This window comes from Camellia sinensis, chromosome 15, assembly GCF_055761805.1.
Source record: "Camellia sinensis isolate YWXY chromosome 15, ASM5576180v1, whole genome shotgun sequence".
NCBI classification, from domain to species: Eukaryota; Viridiplantae; Streptophyta; class Magnoliopsida; order Ericales; family Theaceae; genus Camellia; species Camellia sinensis.
The window spans coordinates 135,116,629-135,139,397 of record NC_138975.1 but is presented as its reverse complement, the minus strand read 5'-3'; the positions used below and the strand labels follow the sequence as shown (position 1 = coordinate 135,139,397).

General features: G+C 33.8%; 1 long non-coding RNA gene across 1 annotated transcript; it reads right to left on the bottom strand.

The window, feature by feature from the left end:
* Window positions 1-7,228: 7,228 nt before the first annotated feature.
* On the bottom strand, window positions 7,229-21,516 carry LOC114322774 (uncharacterized). The gene is made up of 2 exons (XR_014356421.1): window positions 21,205-21,516; window positions 7,229-7,438 (listed from the first exon to the last, which is right to left on the bottom strand). It is a non-coding gene; the product is annotated as an uncharacterized LOC114322774 (long non-coding RNA).
* Between the last annotated feature and the right edge of the window lie 1,253 nt (window positions 21,517-22,769).

Below are 22,769 nucleotides of genomic sequence, written 5' to 3'. Positions count from 1 at the left end.
AAAAAAAAAAAATTACTCTCTTTCCCCCCCCCCTCATTTCATACTTTTATTAATTTCATTATAGATAAACATATAAAAATTCATAAATAATTTATGAAAATTTATTTCATGACCTATAGATAAAAATAAAAACTTTTAAAATTATTTTAAAAAAATAATTTCATGACTTATAGATAAATAAACATATAAAAATTGATAACTAATTTATAAAGATTAATTTCATGGCCTACAGATAGAGATAAAGATTAAATAATTGATTTTCCAAAATTAAAATAATAAAATTTAGATAAAGATATGATTTGTTAGTCTATATATCTATAAAAAACATATATATCTAAATCTTTATTTTGATTTACTCATTATTTTTCTCTTATCACATATTATATTTTTTTATTTTAAATTTTTTATCTTATGAAATGCTCTTATCTATAACTTTTTATCTCCTATTAAATTCTTAACCTTCTCTTGATAATTTTTATTATTCGTTATTATCTATCAAATGATAAAGATTATAAAATAAAATAAAAAATTATCGCTCTGAATGAGAATAGTATTAATAATGAAATAATAAAGGCTACATGGGAGAAGGTAGCACAAAAATCTCACAAAATTAAATTTCTTCACTATATTTATAAAAGGTAATAATTTGAGATTCTTTTTATTAGTTATTAAAAATAATTTGCATTAGATCATTGTTATGTTTTTTTAAAATTTTTTTTTAATAAGGCTGTCATTCGTTATAGTATTTTTTCAATCCCATCACTAAATCCTTTTTTTGAAATTTTTGTTTTTCAATAATTAAGTTTAGAATCAATTTCTTATCAAATTTGTTTTCTTGATCCTTATTTGATTGAAGGATCGAGACGAATAAAACTTTCATATAATATATGAAATTAATGAATATAATACAAAGATGGTAGGGAAGTACTACATAGTTGTCAATATCTCTATGTTATTATTAGTTGATTTGCTAGATTATACTATCAATTTAGAGCCCATATGATTTAATTCAATGTTCATAACTCTATTTGTATTTAACCATTTTTTTGTTGAATAACCGACATAATTTTTATTTTTTGGTATATAATGATTAAAGCTATCATTTGTTATATTTTTTCAAAAACAATTCAAATAATTTTTTATCATTTTTTTATAAATAAAATGGATTAAAACTATTCGCTTATATAATTTTTATAATACTATGACATTCTTATCTTGATTAATTTTTTTAAAATGACGTAGGAACTATGCAAGTATTATTCAAACTATGGAGAATGATTTATCCATTGATATGATATGAGTGTGTCATTGATAGAGGAAATCAAAGATAGAGAGTTGCTAATATAATCAATTAATGATTTGTTTGAAAAGTTCTTTTTATAAGCAAGGCAACAAACTTAGATTAAAATTTTTAAAAAACTACTTATAAATTGTAATTAAAAGTTGATATTTATTCATAATTTGATCCCACATAATAATATATACCATTGATTTAAAAGTCCAAGTAAATTTATGATAACTTTTCTGAGCTTATAGAATTTCTCTCTTTTAATGTTTTGTTTAGTTTGATACAAGTTATTTATGTTATCAAGTGATCGTGATACTATTTTTCTCAACAATTTTTATAATTAATAATTTCTTACGCATATCAAATTTTATTGTAAAATTTTGTGGGTTAATTATTGTTAACATCTACCTAGATGGCTTAATATTACAGCTTGTCGCTATTAAGATATAATTTAAAATTAAGATGATTTATTTATCACACAAAATATATATAGTCTATTTTTCCGTGCATCGCACGGGTTACCGCTAGTATATATATAAAAGAAGATTTTAATTAGAAACTCTCTTTCAAAGGTCTCTTCTTGTGAGGAATCATATTAAGAGTTTGAAATTATTATGAAAGTCTCTACCTATTTATAAGAAAAAATTTCTTCCAAAAAAACTCAAGAAATCCATGTAGGATTCAATCAAATTTATTGGAGGAAAACTTAAAATTTTGATATCCCTGCAAGATTTTTGCTCTTCTTTCAATTAAATTGTTTAAATTAAAATCATATGGAGGAAATATTTAATATTTGGTTTCCTCTTCCAAAATTAAAATTAATAATATTTTAAAATATATTATTATATTTTTTAGTAAAAAAATATTAAGAGAAATATTTAAGATAATTTAATATTTTCATTTTTTTAATTTAAATTTTATTATTTATATTAATATATTTATGATGTCACGATTTGATTTCGGTTCAACCCGATAGTTGAATCGGTAATTCGTCCACCTGATCCCTTTTTTGATTTGCTCACCAGTCTAATTTTTAAAACATTATCGTTTGCATATACACAACCATCATTTGTTAACTAGGTATATACATGATGAAAAATTTAGAAATCCCCTAGATATTGATTTGTGATTATGTATTAATTTTAACGAGTAAGTAACAATCTCAATCAAACAATCAAAGACAAATCAACACAATGATTTGACGTGGCAAAACTATAATTGGAGCCCCTCCAATTGTGATAAAAAAAATCACGGGCAAAAGCCACAAAACAATCCACTAATAAGACATAAAGGAATTACACAAGTGTACTCTCACTTACCTAATAAATCCACACCTATATGCCTCTTCTAGTCCCGTCTTCACCTCGGAATTGTCTTACCCAATGTTGAATCCACAACGCCGATGTCGAATCACGATGATGAGCCACTCTCGAATCCACCAAAGTTTCAGGCCTGAATTCCACAGAATCCACTGAAGAACAACACTCTCTTTCGTATTGAACGAAACAAACAATCCTTTGATGTATACTTTTCAAACCAGATTTAAACTCAAAAAAAATCAAAGAAACTAGCAAAGAAGCTCTAGAAATAAACCCTAATATTCAAGAAGAATATCTGAAAGCCTTAACCCTAAAAACAGATGAAACCACATATTTATAGAAAATTGATTTGCGATATCTGCTCGAGCGCAAGAATGGCCGCTCGAGCAGATTGACGCTCGAGTGCAGGAAGTTCCGCTCGAGCCCAAAAACACAACTTCCAGTACTTTTGCAGACAGTTCAAACTTCTGGAACCAAAGATTCTCCGCTCGAGTGCACAAATGGCCGTTCGAACAAACAAGCATCTCGATCCCCGATATAGTCAGCGAAGTGGAAAACATGAAAGAATAAGCTTCTAAAACATCTCTGCAAAGCGCAATTTGGGTTGGATTCGCATCTAAAAGCCTCATTGAAATAAAAGATCAAATATAACTACAACTGAAAGGAGTTTTGTCAAACAGAATTACCAAGAATAAAAACCTAACATATGATTTTTCACTAATATTATTGTATGTTGGGAGTACTGTGGGTTTGGTTCAAATGTGTTAGTTGCAAATTTATTAGAGAAAAGGAGAACTAAATAAGTGACTTGAACAGCCTACTATAAATTTGGACATTTATAATTGAGCAAATTATGCTAACAGTGTTTATAGTTTAAAATTTGTATTATTTTGGTTCTTAACTTTTCAATTGTGACATATTTGACCCTGAATTTTGAATCTTGTTTCAAATAAGGACAATTGAAGATACCATTGCTTAATTTCACGGGAAAAATCATCAATTTGATAAAATATAAACTAATTTGATAAAAATAAATATCAAAAAAAATTAAAAATTTTAAATTTTTTTTTACCTACCAAAGATAAAATTATGTAAAATTGATAAATCTTTTAGACATTTATTTATTTATTTATTTTACTAAATTAATTTTTATTATGTATTTGGATGATGATTGTGTAATGGGTAGTTGTTAGGAATTTAATGTGTAATTGATATATTTAATATAGAAAATATTTTTAGTTTTGAATTTTTTGATTTAATGGATTGGATTGATAATGATATCAAAGTTGTCGCTATATTTGACTTTTGAAAAAATAAAAACTAATTTAATGAAAATAAAAACAATTACCCATTACATGATCATCATCCAAACACATAACAAAAATTAATTTGGAAAAAAAAAAGATAAATGTCTAAAAGATTTATCAATTTTATATAATTTTATCTTTAGTGGTTAAAAATAATTTTTAAAAATTTAAAAATATTTTTTTGACATTTATTTTTGTTAAATTAGTTTATATATTTATTAAATTGACAATTTTGCCTTTAAAATTAAGCAATAGTATCTTCAATTGTCCTTATTTGACGCAAGATTCAAACTTCATAATCAAATATGTCACAATTGAAAAGTTAGGAATCAAAGTGACACAAGCCTAAACGATAGGGACCGTTAATATAATTCGCCCTTTATAATTTACAATTAAATTTTGGGCTTAATTAATATTTGTACTTTTTTTAGTTTGCTCTATAAATTAGGGATGGTCATTCGTCAGGCCGAACCGACACTATATAATAAGGGATTTGTGTTTGCTCAAGTCTAGCCCAGCCCTAACATCAAGCCTCTACTTCTGCCCAAACCTAGCTTAAAAAATAATTATAAATCCCAAACTCACCTATCAGGTTATATGTTAAAAAAAATTAAAATATTCCATAATAAATTCAATCAAATTATAATTTTTAAATAAATATACTGACATCATTATAAATTGAAAGATTTTATCTATAAAGTGAAGATTTTTAAAATAAATTCAATCAAATATCACCACAAATGTGAGTTTCAATAAAATCAATAAAAATAAAGTCTAAGTCCCAATAAAAAATATATATTTAAATATATTATAATTAATTAATTTAATAGAGGGTCAAGCTAGGTTAAAAGTATAAATCCTAAGCTCAGTCTAGCCCATTAATATATTGGGCTGTAAATGTTAGCCCAACTCAACTCTATGGACTAAAACAACATCCTTAAACCCTAAAAAAATAAAACCAAATTAGATGAGTTAGGTGAACTAACGAGCTGATATCCACCCTTACTACAAAGCGAGTAGTGACAAGGGAGGCTTTGATCTTCCCTATTATGCAATTGTACTAAAGATTTTTATTACAATGGATTTATTTTGGGTGTGCAGTGCATATGGTGTGCAACCTATGTGCCTGTTTGGTAGAACTTAAAAGCTACATATTTTAGCTTTTAGATTATTTTAAGCTATTTTGGTGTGTTTGGTAAAATTTAAAATCACTTTTTGTAGCTTAAATTAAGCCAAAAAAGTGATTTTTTGCTGAGTGACCTTCGGGGTGCTTCTGGATTGATCTTAAGTGGGTAGCTAAAAATTGAGGGGCAAAATTACTTAAATGCCCCTAGCCAATCTCAACTATTACCAAAAACCCAACTATATAAACCCCATATTCTCAAACACTATTCACTTGAGAGAGAGAAAAGAGGCAATTTTTGGCGAGGAGGCAATTTTCGCGCGGGAGGTATCCGGCGAGGAGGCGATTTCTAGAGCTCTCTCTCTCTCTCACACACTAGAGACGGTGGCTAGGGCACGATCTACTCCGTTGCCGCCTCCCGTCACCAAGGAGCGATTAAGCAAATTCAGAGATCCCAGGGACCCAAATCCCTAACTATTAAGAATACTTATACATAACAAGAACAAGAACATCACCAGTAGATTTTTGATACGAGGATTGTATGTGTTATATATATACACGTAGGAGCCAAGTTCACGAGATTCGTGGAGGGGCAAAAAGGTTACAATGGAGATTCTTCGAAGAAAGTTGCTTCAGAGGATACCATTTAATCGAGTTCGTAGTTTCCTCTACCTCCAATCATTTGTATCTATATCTATATGTTTGTATTTCCAGATTATTGTTTTTCTGGGTGTGATTTCAAATGTAAATTTTTGTGGGTTTTAATGGAAGATTGTTTTTCCTTTTTTTCCAATTTCTAACTTGTATGAGTGGATGTTGAGATGCTTGTTTTGCGTGGTGGTGGAGGAGATGGATGAGTTAAGAGAGGGTTTCTTGCAGACCACTGGCGGCGGCTCCAACTTCGACTCCAGCAAAATCAAATCTAGGGTTTTGTAAAATTGTAATGAAAAAAAATTTAAAAAAAAAAGAAAAAAAAACAATTTATTTCAATTTACTTCCATTTAATTTTTTTAAAAAATATTTCAATTAATATTGAAATAAATTGTGCAATTTTTATCCATTAAATAAATTACACAATTTATTTCACAATTATTGATATAAATTGCACAATTTAAATAAAGAAATAAATTGCACAATTGTTATATTATTAATTGTAATGAAAAAAATTTAATAAAAACAGAATCACAATTTTTTTAAAAAAAATATTATAATTTCTATTAAATAACTAATTGAAATTAATATAAAGAAAAATAATATGTAATGGCATCACAACATTAATATAAATACATGTATATTAATTGATATGAATTAATAAATTAAATAAAAAAAAGTAATGATGCTAATTAAGCCATAAATTGACACTAATTAATTTATAATGAAAAAATAAAATAATTTTATACTAATTGACACTATTAATGAAAATAATAATTTTTGTATTACTAATTATATTAACTTTTATTAATGAAATAACTTCTTTAAAATTAAAACTGAAAAAATGTCAAAATAATCATTTTCATATCGTATAAGGGCAAAAAGGATAATTACACAGCAAAAAGTTATTTTACAGCTTATCAACTAAACACTACTCTGCTGTTTAAATCCATAATCCCACAGCTGCACCAAATAGGTTAACAACTTATGTTCACAGCTATAAGCTAAAATCTATTAAGTTATAATTTACAATCACTTTTCTACAGCTCTACCAAACAGCTCCTATATGTCCTTTTATTAATTATTTTTAAAAATTAATTTAAAAACTCACACAGGTCATTTCACAAAAATGCATAAATTAATACAATTTCGCATAAATGAACTCATAAAAACTTTAATCACAAAATCATCTAAGTTTTCACGAATTCAAATAAGTGATTTTACAAAAACAAGTAATTTAGCACAAATTCACGTAAATTATCTCATAAAAATTTTTAAAATTATAAAATTACGTAAGTTTTCATAAACTCATGTAAATCGTCTCACAAAATGCATAACTAACACAAATTCACATAAGTTATCTCATAAAAATTTTAAAAAATATAAAATTATGTAAATTTTCACAAACTCGTATAAATAATCTAACAAAAACACGTAAATTAATATAAGTTTTCCGTAAGGAAACTCCTAAAAAGTTGCATATAGTATGCAACCCTTAAGTGGGTTACACACCCAAACACTACCCCATATTCAATAACTATAAAATAAAAATACAAATTTATTGTTATTTTAAATTATGAAAGAGTCATTACATTTATTGAGATAATTTTTCATATCCGTTGACAACCACATAATATAGAAGATCACAATCCTGGCGGCCCCGGGATATAGGCTGGTGGGCTGGGACCATGAGGTGGACTTCCGACCTTCCTTCCTTTAACGCTTCGGAACATATGATCCCCTTTCATACCTGCAACAATCATGTAGATTGCCCAAAATTATTTTTTTTTATTAAAAAAAACACCTAATTAAAATTATTTCCTTTAACAAAACGATTTGTTACAAGAACATACTGTATGCAAGGATGGACTTAAAAAGGACTACGTAAGTGGCGCCCTCTTTATGATTTCAAAACACCTATTTATTATAGTAATATTGATTAATAATTACTTTCAAATTATACAAACTCACCCTCACGGTTTTTTTTTTTTTTTCCCCATCTAAATGGTCACCCTTTCTAAGTTTATAGAAAAAAGTTAAGTAGTCACTCACCAATATCTATGAAACGTATGTGTGGAAATATGAAATTAAAAATTTTGAATAAAATATAACACAAGAAATTAATTTCTCATACATATTAGTTTAGAAGTTAACTATTATAGTTATTTTTTAATTTTTTATAAAAAGACGTACAAAAAGTGATAAAAGAGTCAACTAAAATGACCTTATTTGATATAGTTTTTTTTAATAATAAAAAAGTAAAAGTTAAAAGTGTTTACTTTCCAGTTTTTAAATAATCTATTTCTTTTTCAGTTTATTTAAGCTATTTTTGTCAAATAAACTATAAACAGAAACTAAATGAAACAGTTCGGTACAAACTCTCAAATTAAAATAAAGTATAATCAACTTATAAAATCTACAACAAACACGTCAAATATTAGCTTGCAAAAAGAGAAGATGGTGAATGAGCATTCTTGATCATATTTATGAGAAAAACATTGTTCAAAATTTTAATTCGATTTTATCATCAACGTCTTTAATAATATGATAAATTACACTGACAGCTCTTGAATTTATTTGAAATCACACTGTCATCCCCTTAATTTTTTGAAATATCATTGGCATTCCTCGTTATTTAACACTGTTAAATAATAAATAAAATTATTGTATTAGCCTCGTTTGCAAAAATCAAGGGTAAATTACACTGACACTTCCTAAAGTTTCTGTTTAATACAGATTCTCCTTCACATTTGAAAAATTACATTCCCTTCCCTAAGGTTTATAATATCATTACAAACCGTCCCATAAATTGCTAATGTCATATTTTAAAATTTTCTAAATGACCATCTTGTCATTTTTCCTACCATTTCTTCTTTCTATCATCATGATTACATTTTATAACTTTCCATCATTAAATTCTACCTTAATATATTCTTATTGAGTGATGATATAGAAACATAAATTTTATGTAGAATTTTCAAACACAATGATATACCTTAATGGTGAAATTTCTTTAAAACAAAACACCCATAACACATGATTTACATTTACAACATGTGGAGAAGTGGTTTGGAAATACTCTTCTGATCCTGGGGGGAGCTTGTGATCCGCTGATAGTCACCTGAAAAGGAATAAACACTCCGGTCGGGGGTGCCGGAATTAGCACTTCGACGGACAAGTCAGTCTCCACACTCAAGAATACTTGTATTCTAAGTTAAGCACAACAATTCTCACATACCTTTCTTATTCTGTTGCTCCTTTATTTATACTTGTTTCCTGGGCCTCGGGGCCAGGCCCACTTTTCACTCATTATCCTCTTATTTACTCGGCGCCATAGTTCAATATCTATTCGGCCTATCTGTATTATTCGGCATTCTGATCGTGCAGGATAGAGCCGAGTAAAATCTGTATTCCAGAGTACGCTTCTGACTCTTCCAATTATCCGGCTCCCACAATTGCCCCCCAAACACCCCACTAGCATCAATTAGTCAACGTGTTTGGCTTCTAGTCTGGGCAGTCAAAAATTCGGCGGTTAACCCTCTTCCCGATGCGCGTTAGAACACGTACATGCTTTTTGGTCACTGCAACGCTTTCCCGCCTCATTCGTGCTTCTCTCGCATTTATTACGATTTGAAACTTCAGTCCCTTCGAATGCATGCTTTTTCAAATATTTGAACCTCCTGGATTGCCAGTCGGTGTCTCTCTTCCAACGCGTTTTCTGCGACTCCTCTCCGTCTTCTCCTTTGCCTTTCGTAAGTTTTCTTCTCTTCTCTTTGCAACCCTACTTTTCGTATTTATCTTTGATTTAGAATATCCTTGGGTCCTTACCAGAATGGCTAAGCATTTGAAAGACCTCCATTCTGAGCGTCGAATTTCTGGGTTCCGAAGACATTTCTCTATCCCCGATGATATCCATCTATCTCTAAAAACGGACAATACCCTTGATATGGAGAGGGACGAGCAAAATACAATCGTCTTTCTTCTCCTATCCATTGCGGAGGGCGGAGTTTGCTTTCCCCTACACCCATTTCTTAGGGCCGTCCTCCGCTATTGGGGTTTGATTCCTTCGCAACCCAATGTGAATTTTTTTCGAATTGTAATGGGAATCGTAGAGTTGAATCGGCATCTCAGGATCAACCTTGGCATTCCGGCGATTCGGCACTGCTACGCTTTAGCCAAATCCTCCGGTCAGCTCGGGCGCTATTTTCTCAGGGCTAAGGACATCGACCATCACTTGGTAACGATGCTTGCCAGCTCTGGCAAACAAGTTGATGATGTAATGGTCAATGCCCGAGGCAACTGGGAATTCGACGAAGGCGAAGATCGCCTAGACCGTATTCCCAAACGAAGGGGTGAACCAGGTTACCGTATAACTCCTTGTTTGTTGATCTTTCTTTTATTCGGCTTTTTCTCGAAGTCTAACCCTTTGTTTTTACAGACAATAAGTTGAAGAGGATTCTGACCTTGGCTGACGACGAAGTCCTTGCGGAAATTAAGACTGCACTAAAGTACTTTGGCCGTCCAAACGTACATAAGCAAGGAAGAGCCGCCCATATTCTCTTGCAGTACGAGCCTACCTATACTACATTCTCGGCCGCGGACGACATTCCGATCCCAACCGGCGAACTACACCTTACGACTCTTGTCTTTCCCAACTTCAAGACCCTCAGGCAAATTGGTCTCGAAGCTTCTGATTCGGAGCAAGACTTAGAGCCGGTGGTCGAAGTAGTTGCCGAATCAACGAAGGTGTTCGCTGCGGAGGCCGAAAAGGTCGACGAAGCTCTGAAATCAGCGTTTGCGGCAGCCGGTCTTAACCAGCCTAACTCTCCGTCCACTCCAGGTTGGGCAGAGTTTTCCTTCGGAGAAATTTTTACAAACTTAGGAGATCTACCCAGTGCTTTTTCTGAAGGCATGGCTAGGGAAAATCTCACGCAGATGGCGAGAAAGAGAAATGCCGAGCGAATGGTCGCCCGAAAGAAAGCCGAGGCCGCTCGTTCTGAGCCTACCCCGGTTAAATCTTTACAAGTGGTTACTAGAGAAGAAATGGCTCAAGTTGTTGTAGCCGAGATTGACGGGGCTGAACAGCAGGTTACGGAAGAACGACTGGTTTCAAAAGAGCGGGGCGAAAAACATTCTGCCGAGGGAGAGGCCGGCTCAGAGAATAGCCCTGCTGACAAACGACCTCGCATAGAGGAGTCCGACATGGTTGTCTCTTTCGTTGTTCAACCAAAGATCAAAGACACGCCAATCTCCTCTGATGCATCTGCTATGAAGGATCCAACCATGGCGTTGAGCTTGGCCGCCTCAGTTTCACTACCAGCTGATAAGGTCACCTTTCGAGAAGAGCCGGATTTGGCAGCTATAGCGTTCGCTGCCCAGTCGACCTTTTTGGTATGTATACGATACTTTCTTTTTTGCTCGTTTGGTTTGGTTTGCATACGATATTGCTTGGTGTGGTAATCCAAACTTGTTTTGCAGACGGTTGGAAGGATAGCCGAACTAGGCCGCCGGCAACATGATGCCATTGAAAGAATTGGCCGTTTAAAGTTTGAAGCTGAAGGTGAAAGAAGTAGGGCCGAGTTCGAGGCGATGAGAGCCGCAATGGAAAGTGCTCGAGCCGAAGCTAAAAATGAGAGGGCTCGGACTGCTGACCAGCTCAGATCCGAAGCCGAGGATAGGGCGAACGCGAGCGAGGAGTCGCTCAAGTTAGCCCAGGAGGCACTTTCCAAGGCAGATGCCGAGTTAGAAGAATTGAAGGCGGCCAAGGAAAAAGCCGAATCTGAAGCTTCTATGGCGCTAGAGGCTGGAAAGAGCGCCGCCGGCAGCGTGATGCCATTGAAAGAATTGACCGTTTAAAGTTTGAAGCTGAAGGTGAAAGAAGTAGGGCTGAGTTCGAGGCGATGAGAGCCGCAATGGAAAGTGCTCGAGCCGAAGCTGAAAATGAGAGGGCTCGGACTGCTGACCAGCTCAGATCCGAAGCCGAGGATAGGGCGAACGCGAGCGGGGAGTCGCTCAAGTTAGCCCATGAGGCACTTTCCAAGGCAGATGCTTAGTTAGAAGAATTGAAGGCGGCCAAGGAAAAAGCCGAATCTGAAGCTTCTACGGCGCTAGAGGCTGGAAAGAGCGCCGCCTTGAAGGAATACGTAAATGAGGTCCCCAAATTCGAGAATCGGGGATTCAAACATGGGTGGCTCAAAGCCCTTGCTGCCGCTGGAGTTACATTGGCCTTGCCAATTCCATATGAGCAAGTGGATGTTGAGCCACTTGAGTCTGATCCCGAGGATTGATTTGGGAGATATTCTAGATTTATTAGGCATCTTCAATTTCAATGTACATTTTTGTTTAGTGGATTCTTGTTAGTTCAAGGTAATTTTCATGTATAAATTAGTTACTATCTGCGCTCAATTTATTAATGAAAATTTCTTTCCCGTTTCACTATTACTTGTACGCAGTTTTTGATATTAATGAAGAGTTTTGCCTTCCACTACTTTGGATAAAATGATTACTGTCCGTTGTGCCTTCTAGCTATCGATTGGATAGCAGTGTAATCTTGGCAATTATATTAGTTAAACTTTAATTTATCCGAACAAGTAAATCGACTCTTGGTGCCGAATAGGACTAGTAAATCGATTCGTGAAGCGGCTGCGGCACTCAAGCCGAATAGATTCTGCAACATTCTAGCCGAATAGATTGATGAATCTACCCTTGCCCCGGCTAGTTCATGAACATTAAATGCCGAATCAGACAATATTGATGAGTCGATTCATGAAGCGGCTGCGGCATTCTAGCCGAATAGATTGATGAATCTGCCCTTGCCCCGGCTGGTTCATGAACACTAAACGCCGAATCAGACAATATTGATGAGTCGATTCGTGAAGCGGCTGCGGCTTTCTAGCCGAATAGATTGATGAATCTGCCATTGCCCCAACTGGTTCACGAATTTGCCCTTGCGAAAGTTAAGACTGCCGAATAACAGTGTTTGATAGGGACACGACTCGGTCGGTGGCGGGCTGTTGAGGTTTCGATATTAATGAGATTGCCTCAGTGGCGCTGCCCTCGTAGGGAATAAATGAATGAAGGTCCTATCTATGTTCTCAGTGAGCAACTCAGTCCAGGTCTTTGATGAAGAATAAACAAGCGCGAATGTCGAATAGACTCTTCTTCAACAGCAAAGGGGAAGCGAGGACGCTAGTTGAGCTGGGAGGAGACATGAATCGAAGTGGCGAACCTTCGCGCGTGGGAGGTAGGATTTCGAGGGATCGAGAGAGACGTGAATCTCCTCGTCGTCGAAGTAGGTCGCCTAGGAGGGACAAGGGGCCACAGGGCAAATCCCCGTAACCCCGTTCTAGAAAGGAGCCCGGTGCGAACCCACACCCATTGAGTTTTGCAGTCTTCGTGGGAAATAGACCCATGACAGATGCGGACTCGATCGTTCGAGATTCAAGTGTGGCAGTCGAATTTGCTCAACAGATTTTTCCTCCCGAAGTCCAGCAGTCGATGGTAGGTTGGCAGGACTTCGAAGTGTTTCGTGAAGGCATTCACAGCGCGGTGAAAGGGCTCTACACCGCCTACGAAATCGGCATGTGTCTCCATGCTGCCCGCCGAGAAATAAAGAAGAGGGATGAACGCATCCGAAGCTTTGAGGCTTACGCGAAAGCGGCTGAGCGTGAGCTAAGGAAGGTCAAGGCTGTTCAGGCATAACCCGTCGGACAGGCTAACCCAATTGTGGAAGAACGGGTCACCCAACAGCTTATCAATACCGCGCTCGCTGATCACAATACGGCGAGCATGTTCGCGATGGAATCCGCGAAGGGGAGGGCCTATGAAAAAGGCTTCCACGTGTAACACCCCTATCCGTAATTAGACACCAATCCGTATTTAATGATGTTAATGAGAGGATTAAAATAAATTATGTGTTCATTCTGCACTTTGTATGATTTTGGCTTTCTATCTGTTACTTATAGAAACATCTGTTTGGAATTCCACTTTAATATGTAAATCGAAAGCCTTATCGGCACCCGAAAGCGAAATTGACTACACTGATATGTTATTTGGAATTTTTAAAACCATATGGCAAGTTTTATTAAAAATTGATTCTGTCTGATTAATTAAGCCATGTTTGGTTAGCCTAATATTCTAATTAATGTGTTTTAACACCATAAATATATATATATATATATATATATATGAGATATAAGCTCATTTTGAGCTCATTTTCTTTTATCCCTTGAGTGGAAAAATCTACGAATTCATCTTAGAGAGAGAGGGAGTGCAATTTTAGAGAGAGATAGGTAGAGATTAAGGAGAAATTGAAGGCTTTGACTTGAGCTCACTAAGATTGTGCTAGAACAAGAGTAATTCAAGACTCTAGGTAAGATTACAATCTCTAGATTGAGTAACTAAGTCATTTAACATGAAATTTCTTCAAGATTATGAGTTTGATGTGTATATTGAGCCTAGAAGGAAGATTTGAGTTGCAATTCATGCATGCATGTACATTTTCTTACAAATTGGGCATGATTTCCATGAATCCTCTCTTGCATGTTTGAAAGTCATCGTCATTTGGGGAAATCATCAAGTTTCAAGTTGTTTTGTGGTGTTTGATCATGTTTTGAGAAGTTTGATACAAGAAAAATACATGCATGTTGTATTCATGAACATTCATCATGTTTTAAGTTGAAATTGTAAGTTTTTAACAAACCCTTGGGCCATGATTATATGAAATGATCCTAAATTCTTTATGTTTTACAAGTTTACTATGTTATCTCATGTTTTGGGGCCCAAGAGATGTGTTTTGAAGGTTGGAATTCGAGTTTTGAGCTTGAAGGTGCAATCTGGAAATTCCAGAATTTGCATCTACGCTCGAGCGTGGGAGTTCATGCTCGAGCGACCAATCTGAGTGCGTGAACTCCACTCAAGCGACCAAAAGTCCGCTCGAGCATGAATTGCAAGCTCCCAGAAGTTTCATGTCTTTTACAGATTGCTCGAGCGAAGGAATGTGCGTTCGAGCGACCATTCACATTTTGCATGTCCGCTCGAGCGAGGAAATCTACGCTCGAGTGTGGACCTTATTTTCAGAAATTTTGCCTAAGTGTTCCAAGGCATGTTTTGGCATCCTCATTGCATCTTAGGCATTCCTAAGCCTTCATTAAGCCATAGTAATGAGGTTATGGATTAGAAACACACTAAGAAAAGAATGTACTAAATTCTGAGACTGCAAGTGTGTGTGTTTAAGGCATTATGATAAGAAAGAATAAGAACCAATGTATTGAAAGCTAAGCCTTAATGGCCACTTGAATGTGTAATGATAAGACATGCTTGTGTTATGTATTTTGTGATTGTAGGTCTAGACTCGAGGATTGATTGACCGCTTACTGGAACCATTGTGAGTAACGTTATTGTAAAGATACGTTCATATGAATTACGTTCCAAATGAAATATGATAAGTTCTGATTTCTGAAATGATATCTGTTTTCGTGAACGAACATCCCAAGTTTGAAATCTATTATGGCATCCATAGATAGTCCCAAGTCATTGGGGACGGCATGAAAATGCGGGTCCATGACATACAAGTTTACGAGATCTCGTTAGCCACTTCATTGTGGTGATATGTGTTTAATCGGTATCTGGAACCGATTACTCTAGTCGGAAAACGTTCTGTGATGTGTTCTATAGGATGTACCATTATTATGTTCTGATATGAGAATGATTATGCTCTGGTCTGTTTTCTGCTTATGATATATTAGGATTTCGTTCACTAACCCCTTTACCCTAATGTTATTCATTGGGCTTTAGCTCATTGTGTGTATATATATGTATAGGTGAGCATTCTAGAGCCCGAGCCTGAAGGCTTTTGTCTGGATCTGTGTTCTGTTGTCAGCCAACCATTGTGCCTCATGTGGAGGTTCCCGAAGCGTCTTGTGTTTAAGTTCTGTGGTTTCTATTTATTTAAGACTTGATTTGATGTCGTTGGTTGTACTTAAAATACTATAATGTGTGTGGGTATAATGTATGGTTGATTATCGGTTATTGTATATCAAGTTTTTAAATATTCTGTTCATATAAGTCAGCACAGCTCATTGGACAACTATGTTTATGTATTTGCTTTCGCTAGCCCCTTAATCTTGTTAATCTGTTCAGAGGCCTTCGGTAGTCCAAGGATCACTGGCCGGTTACGATGCTAAACCTATAGGGGCGGGTTTGGGTTGTGACACCACGAAGGCCGGAAAGTAGGGATACAGAAGACCAAAGAAAAGCTCGCCGAGGAAGTTTGCCGATGCGAAAATTGTGGATTTAAGCATGGTTGGATCAAGGCGCTTCAGGCCGAAGAAGCTCTCCGAGCAGCGGGCGTCGACTCGGCATTGCCACTATACCAACGTAACCATTTTTCGTTTTCCGCCTTTGAAGTCGAGCAGAGTGAGAATGAGGGCGACGTCGTGTAAAAATACTCAATGTAACGTTCGAATGCAGATCGCGTTCATAATTATGTAATTATTGCCTGATTGAATAAAATGTTTCATTGTAATTTGCATTCGGTACACACGTGTTTGCATGTGTTTCATTATATAAACATTGACCGGCCCGAGTCAACTAGGCATTTTAATTCCGAACGGTTATATGCCGGCTTGTCATGAGAATTCTTTATTAAATATATATTTGGCATGTGTCACGCATGGTCAATTGTGCCGATGAGGCTCCGAATTCGGAGGCTTAACCGGTCCAAAGGTGTCATGTACCAGGGGCTCCGAATCCGGAGACAGTCAGCCCATCTATAATTGTTGTTTCTATAATTAGGCCATTTTAACTCCAAAAAAACCAAAAATTAGTACATGGAGTGGCTGTGGCCAATATTGCTCGGCGTCCGTCTTTTGGGGTTGTGTTAATGAAATTGCCTCGGGGTCACTGCAAGGATTTAGAAATAAATTGCCTCGGACTTTTCGCTCTAGTAACTTCGCTTACTGTGTTCAGAATCGATTTAAAACGATTTTGCTGCGTGGGGTTAGATAAGTATGAATGTCAAATGGAGTTTTCTTCAGCAACAGAGGAGAAACTTGGACTTTGGCTGAGCTTGACATTGCAATGAATCGCAGCAGAGAACCCACTCGCGCGGGAGGTAGAGCGTTCAAAAAACGGGAAAAACGTTAGCCTCTAAGTCGTCGAAGCAGATCAGCCCAATGGGAGAAACAACATTGGGGGAGTTCTCCGCAACTGCGACCGAGAAATGAGGCCGACATAATGCCGCGACCATTGAGTATTACTGTTTTCGTGGGGAATTCATTTCTTGTCCTGGATCTTGGCCTTGACGTTGTCTATGGTGTCGAAGCTCTCCACCTCGAGAGTGATTGTCTCACCGGTGTGAACATCGTGGATTCAAGCGTGGTCAGATCAAGGCATTTCAAGTTGCGGATGCTCTCCGATCAGCGGGCGTTGATTCAGCACTGCTGCTGTACCAACGCGACGCCGTATGAGAATAGATATTGTAATGCTTCGAACGCAGATTGCATTTTTGTAATTACTGTTTAATCGAATAAAATGTTTTATTTTAAAAGTTTATCTCATTCTAAATTTTTATATGCTTAATTAAGCATCTTATTTTGAATGCTGGCACGTTTTGTCTTGTTTATGCGGTTGTACTGGCTCAACCTACATATCCCTGCCTTGATGTGTAAATGTTTTCATTTTGGAGGGCGCTCTGAATTCGGAATATTACTCGGCCCTTGAGCGTCACTTGGTGGCACTATCTGGTTAGCCGAATTTGGAGGCTTTATTGGCCAAAGACATCGTGTGCCGATGAAGCTCCGAATTCGGAGGCTTTTTCAGCCCAAAGACGTAATGCGCTGATGGGGCTTCGAATCCGGAGTCTTTTGGGTCAATCGTGATATCCACGAAGAGCACTCCGAATCCAGAGGCTTAATCGGCCCAAAGACGTTATGCGCCGATGGGGTTCCGAATCCGAAGACTTAGTTTGGCCAATCATTAAGGGGTGTTAGTGCAATTTACCCTTAATAATATGAAAGATCATCAAGTATAATTCAAGATACTTCATTTTAGTATACAAGAAAATAGACTTATTTATTTATGTTTTTATTTTATTTATTTATTTTATTTTATTTTTGCTTTTTTGTCAATAAAAATTAATATTATATTTCATATTTAAAATTTGACCCAAAAAAATATATATATTAATATATATGCTCACCTCTCCATCAAAATTTTTGCCACGACACTAAAATATATAAGAGTTTTAGAGACTAAATTTTTTTATCTCTAAAACTGAAAATTTTGTTACAAAAGACATTTAAGGACCAGTTTCTATCGTTTTGAGGATAGTCGTGAAAATATCGTCCCGAAAAGTAAAAAATAAGACTTTTAGCAACAAAATTTTAAAAATGTCACTAATAAATACACTGTTAGGGGACAAAATAATTTGATCTTAAAATGGTTTATTTTTTGAGACAAAAAATTTGGTCCCAAAAAGATAATAATTCATCACTAATGTTAAATTTTCGTTGCTAAAAATATAATAACGACACTTTTCGTAATAAAAATATTTAGTCTCTAAAAAATAATTTATCTCTAAATTTTAGTTTCTAAAACCTTTTTTTTTTAGTAGTGCGATGTTGCATTTTAACATTGGAAGATGGCATAACATCTCCCAGCATGTGTCTTTTTTAAAACATGTACACCATGTATCTTCAACGAATGCTTAAAAAAGATCTACTTTAGAAATATACTATTTTAATAATTTTTTAAATTTTTTATAAAATAATGTAAAAAATAAAATAAAATAAGTGATGTGATAATTTATAATGACTTTTTGACTTTTGAATCATATTTGTTATACCTCTTAGATGATGGTATTGGATTAAGAGTGAGGTAGGTCCTATTTAAACCTTGTTTGGTTGTAACAATAATTATGGGACTAACAATCCTATAGGATTGTTAATTACCCCAAAGGGTGGGATTAGTAATCCAATGGGGAATGTGGGATTCACAATCCAATCTCATGGGAGTTGAGATCTTTTTCTTGGGCTCTTTCTTTGCTTTTTTACATGTAACAGTGGAAATGCACTTTAAGTTGATTCAACGGTTTAGATTTGGATATTAAAAAATAAAATAAAATAAATAAAATAAATTTAAATTTACTTTTTTCGCCCAAATCTGAACCATTGGATTAACTCAAGATGCATCACCACCATTGCAAGTAGGGAGACAAAGAGAGAGTTTAAGGAGAGGATCTCAACTCAAATCTCATGGGATTGGGAGTGAAAAGACAAGACTACCTTTACTTTATAAAAATAATAAAGCAATTTTTTTTTTATACGATGACAGCTTTTAGGTAATTTTATAAATTTAGTTCTAACCAACTAATACCATCATATTAATACACAAATAAACACATTTTATCTTACATCTTCAATCTAATACAACCGTACTAACAATCTTTTCATCCAATCCTATCGCATTTATAATCTCATCTAACCTAATTCGCCAAACAAATGAGATATTTGATTAAAATATGTAGTCTTTAAACAATTCAAAATTCTTAATTTCTACCCTTACTTCCAATTGCGACTTGAAAACACCCATGCATAGAGAGAAAAAACAATACAGACAAATATATATATATATATATATATATATGAACAAAGATACTTGAACCTAAGAACCTCCCTTGACCTAAATTTTGATACCATGTCTACCATTGTTCCAAAAGCTCAACACCCTCAACATTAGAGCATTATTATTATTTAAGCTCAAAAGGTATATTCACTTTCTAAATTTAGTGATATGTCAAAAAGGTTATCAACCAATCATCTTTTTGTCTAGAAAGTGAGTCTATACAGTGAACTTTTGTGTCATTTTCCTCAATGTTATTATCATTATAACTTACATTAATAAATACACAAGAGACTCACTGTCTTTATGTCTAGTGATTAAAAAGAATTAATAAAAAATTTGTTTATGTATAATATAAAAATAATTTAATCAAAATTAATATGGCCTTTATTTTTAGACAAACAAATAAATACGGCCTTGGATTGTGTTACTATGGTAAATGAAGATAGTGATGATGTATATAATGAGTAATACTAGTGATTCATACATTTTTATTTATAAATTCGTCTATAATGATATAGTATGAGAGTTGAGCATATTATCATTAAAGTGTGTAACAAATCAAAAGTTGACATATATCCTATCACATCATAGTAGGTAGAATTGTGTGTACTTTTTGAGGATTTGGTTTTCCTATATATAAATGTATAATATATCTCAAACTCAACTCAAGGGCTGTTTGTTTTCAAAGATAGGATGAGTGAAGAGATTAACAAAATTATGTTTGTTTGCGATATGTTTTAGTGAGATAATTAACTATATGAAATACCATAAATATCCTTTAGTGTTTTTAATATATTTTAATATTAAAAATTATATTTTATAAATATGTTATTATATCAAATTTATTTAAAAATTATATTTTATAAATATATTATTATATCAAATTATTTTTATATAAAATAAATATGAAATAATGAGAAAAAAAAATTCAAATCAGCCCATGGACTTGAAAGTGTATTGATAGATTCTAATAATGTTGATTCATTCATCATCAACAAAGCTTTGCCTTCATCCATCAACAACAGAGCTTTGTCGATAACACCGACGAGGAGCAAGAACGAGATCATCAACACAATGATGACTATCATCACCGTCAACGACTACGATGATCATCAACGTGGATCTTCTCATGTATGATTTTTTTTTTTTCTTGCAATTTTTTGGGTTTGAAATACAATTGAATGATCATCAATGTCAACATGATTTTTTTTTCCCTTGCAATTTTCAATTTCGGAAACTATGAAATACAGTTAGATGTGGCTAAACCTCATTGTGGGCAAAACCTCCTTTCACACTGTAATACCAACGCTTGATCCGCTCGTGCGAGGGGATTCAGGTCTCGTTTGGAAACAGACTAATTTAGTAACTTTTTAGCTATTTGACTAAAATATGAGCTAAAAAAAAACTAGTATGTTTGGGATGATTTTTTGATTTTTTACGAAAAGATGTGCAAAAAGTAGAAAGAAAAGAGAATTTTTGACTTTTTGGTATGAGTTGTTGGCTTTTTGACTTTTTTAATAACTTTTTGACTTTTTGACTAATGGAATGGTTCCTAAACGAGGCCTCAGAATCCTAACGGAATATCAATCCGGTGACTATTTTGCAAACAAATGTGATATTGTGAATCTCACCTCACTATTGATTTTAATCCCAAGCCCCCAACTCATAAAATAAATAAGGCCCAAGGGTTTGGCTTAATTGGTGGAGAAGGTAATCAAAGGACTTTTTACTTAAGAGGTCGTATGTTCAAATCTCACGAAAGTCAAATATTTCAAACCTTGTAAGATTCGCACGGCCATTAATTTCAGAATTTTGAGATTTATCAGGGTGCGTGTAAATTAATTCAAACATTCAGATATTAAAAAATAAATAAATTGCATATCTCAGACTCACCTGGTCCTCGTGGGATGTGCTGCCCTTTTGGTAGTTCATGTGGAAGAGTTTGTGCATCTCCTCCGTCGGCTATGGATGGAATCATCAGTCCAAATGAAATTAATATGACAATACAGAGGACAATATGGGTCTTGTGAACCATCTCAGACTCAGCCCCAAAAAAATAACCTGGCTGTTTCTTTTCTTTTTGGTAAAGAAAAAGTGGCTGTCTCAATGGGAGTACCATCTACCTCTGATGACCATTATATAGGAAATGTAAATGCACTACTACAACTATACAAAAATGTGAACCAAAGAATGGGTTATGGTAAGGCTTTGTTTGGAAATAATTTTTTCAGTTTGATTTTTTAATTTTTTTATAATTTTTTTTTATTCAATTTTTTTTTTTCAAATATGTGAATAGTGTTAACTTTTTTAGTTATTTTTTAACCTTTTGTCTTTTTAAGGAGATGTCAAACACCTACTAAATTAATCCTAACCCTCTTGCCAAACCAAGACTAAGGCATCGTTTAGTAATATCACTTTTTAGCTTAAAATTCAAAAAGTCACTAAAAAAATCAAAAAACCAAAAACCTATACTAAAAAGTCAAAATTCTCTTTTCTTTCTACTTTTTTGCACATCTTTTTGTAAAAAATTAAAAAGTCATCCCAAATATACTAATTTTTTTATCTCATATTTTAGCAAAAAAATCAAAAAATTACTAAAATAACATGTTCTCAAATGAGGCCTAAATATCTTGAAAAATATGATTAAAATTTAATTAATGAATTACAAGGTGTATATATAAAATGAATTTAAAACACGTATTAATATTTTTCAATAAAATTGAGAATTTTTGTTATTAATAAAAGAATGGAGCTTTTTTGATAAATTCTCTTTCTAAGAGTTTTATTCAATCTAATCCATATTCTTTTGTATTATTCCCTTAGATTCTATTTGAGGTAAGAAGACCAAAATACCCTCAATTTTTCCTACTCCCTATTAATGTTGATTGCCATTATGTTTTGATAGTTCTCATGCATCAGGATGTTGACTGTCATTATATTCATATTAATTTGAAATGAATTTTTGTCATTGTGTTGTCAATTACGTGATATGAATATTCACATAATGTAATTAAAATGAATATTCACATCATTATATTTATATTAATTTGAAATGAATTTTTGTCATTGTGTTGTCAATTACATGATGTGAATATTCATATTAAAACATACGAATGTGAACATTTACATCACTACATTAGATGAAAGAGAATATTCACATGTTGTGAATAAGAATGTGCTGTCAATTAAAAATATAATGAACGTTATTTTTAATGTGTTGTCAATTAAAAATAAGAAGGTTCACATGTTGTGAACATTGCTATATTAGATGGGAGAAAAAAATTTCAAAAGGTGTTGTGAATTTTCACATCAGACGAGAGAGAATGTTCACATTATTTTTAATATGATGTCAATTAAGAATATATTAACATCAGATGAGAGAGAATGTTCGCATACTTTTTAATGTATTGTCAATTAAAAATATATTTACATTATATAATAATATAAAATAATAAGAT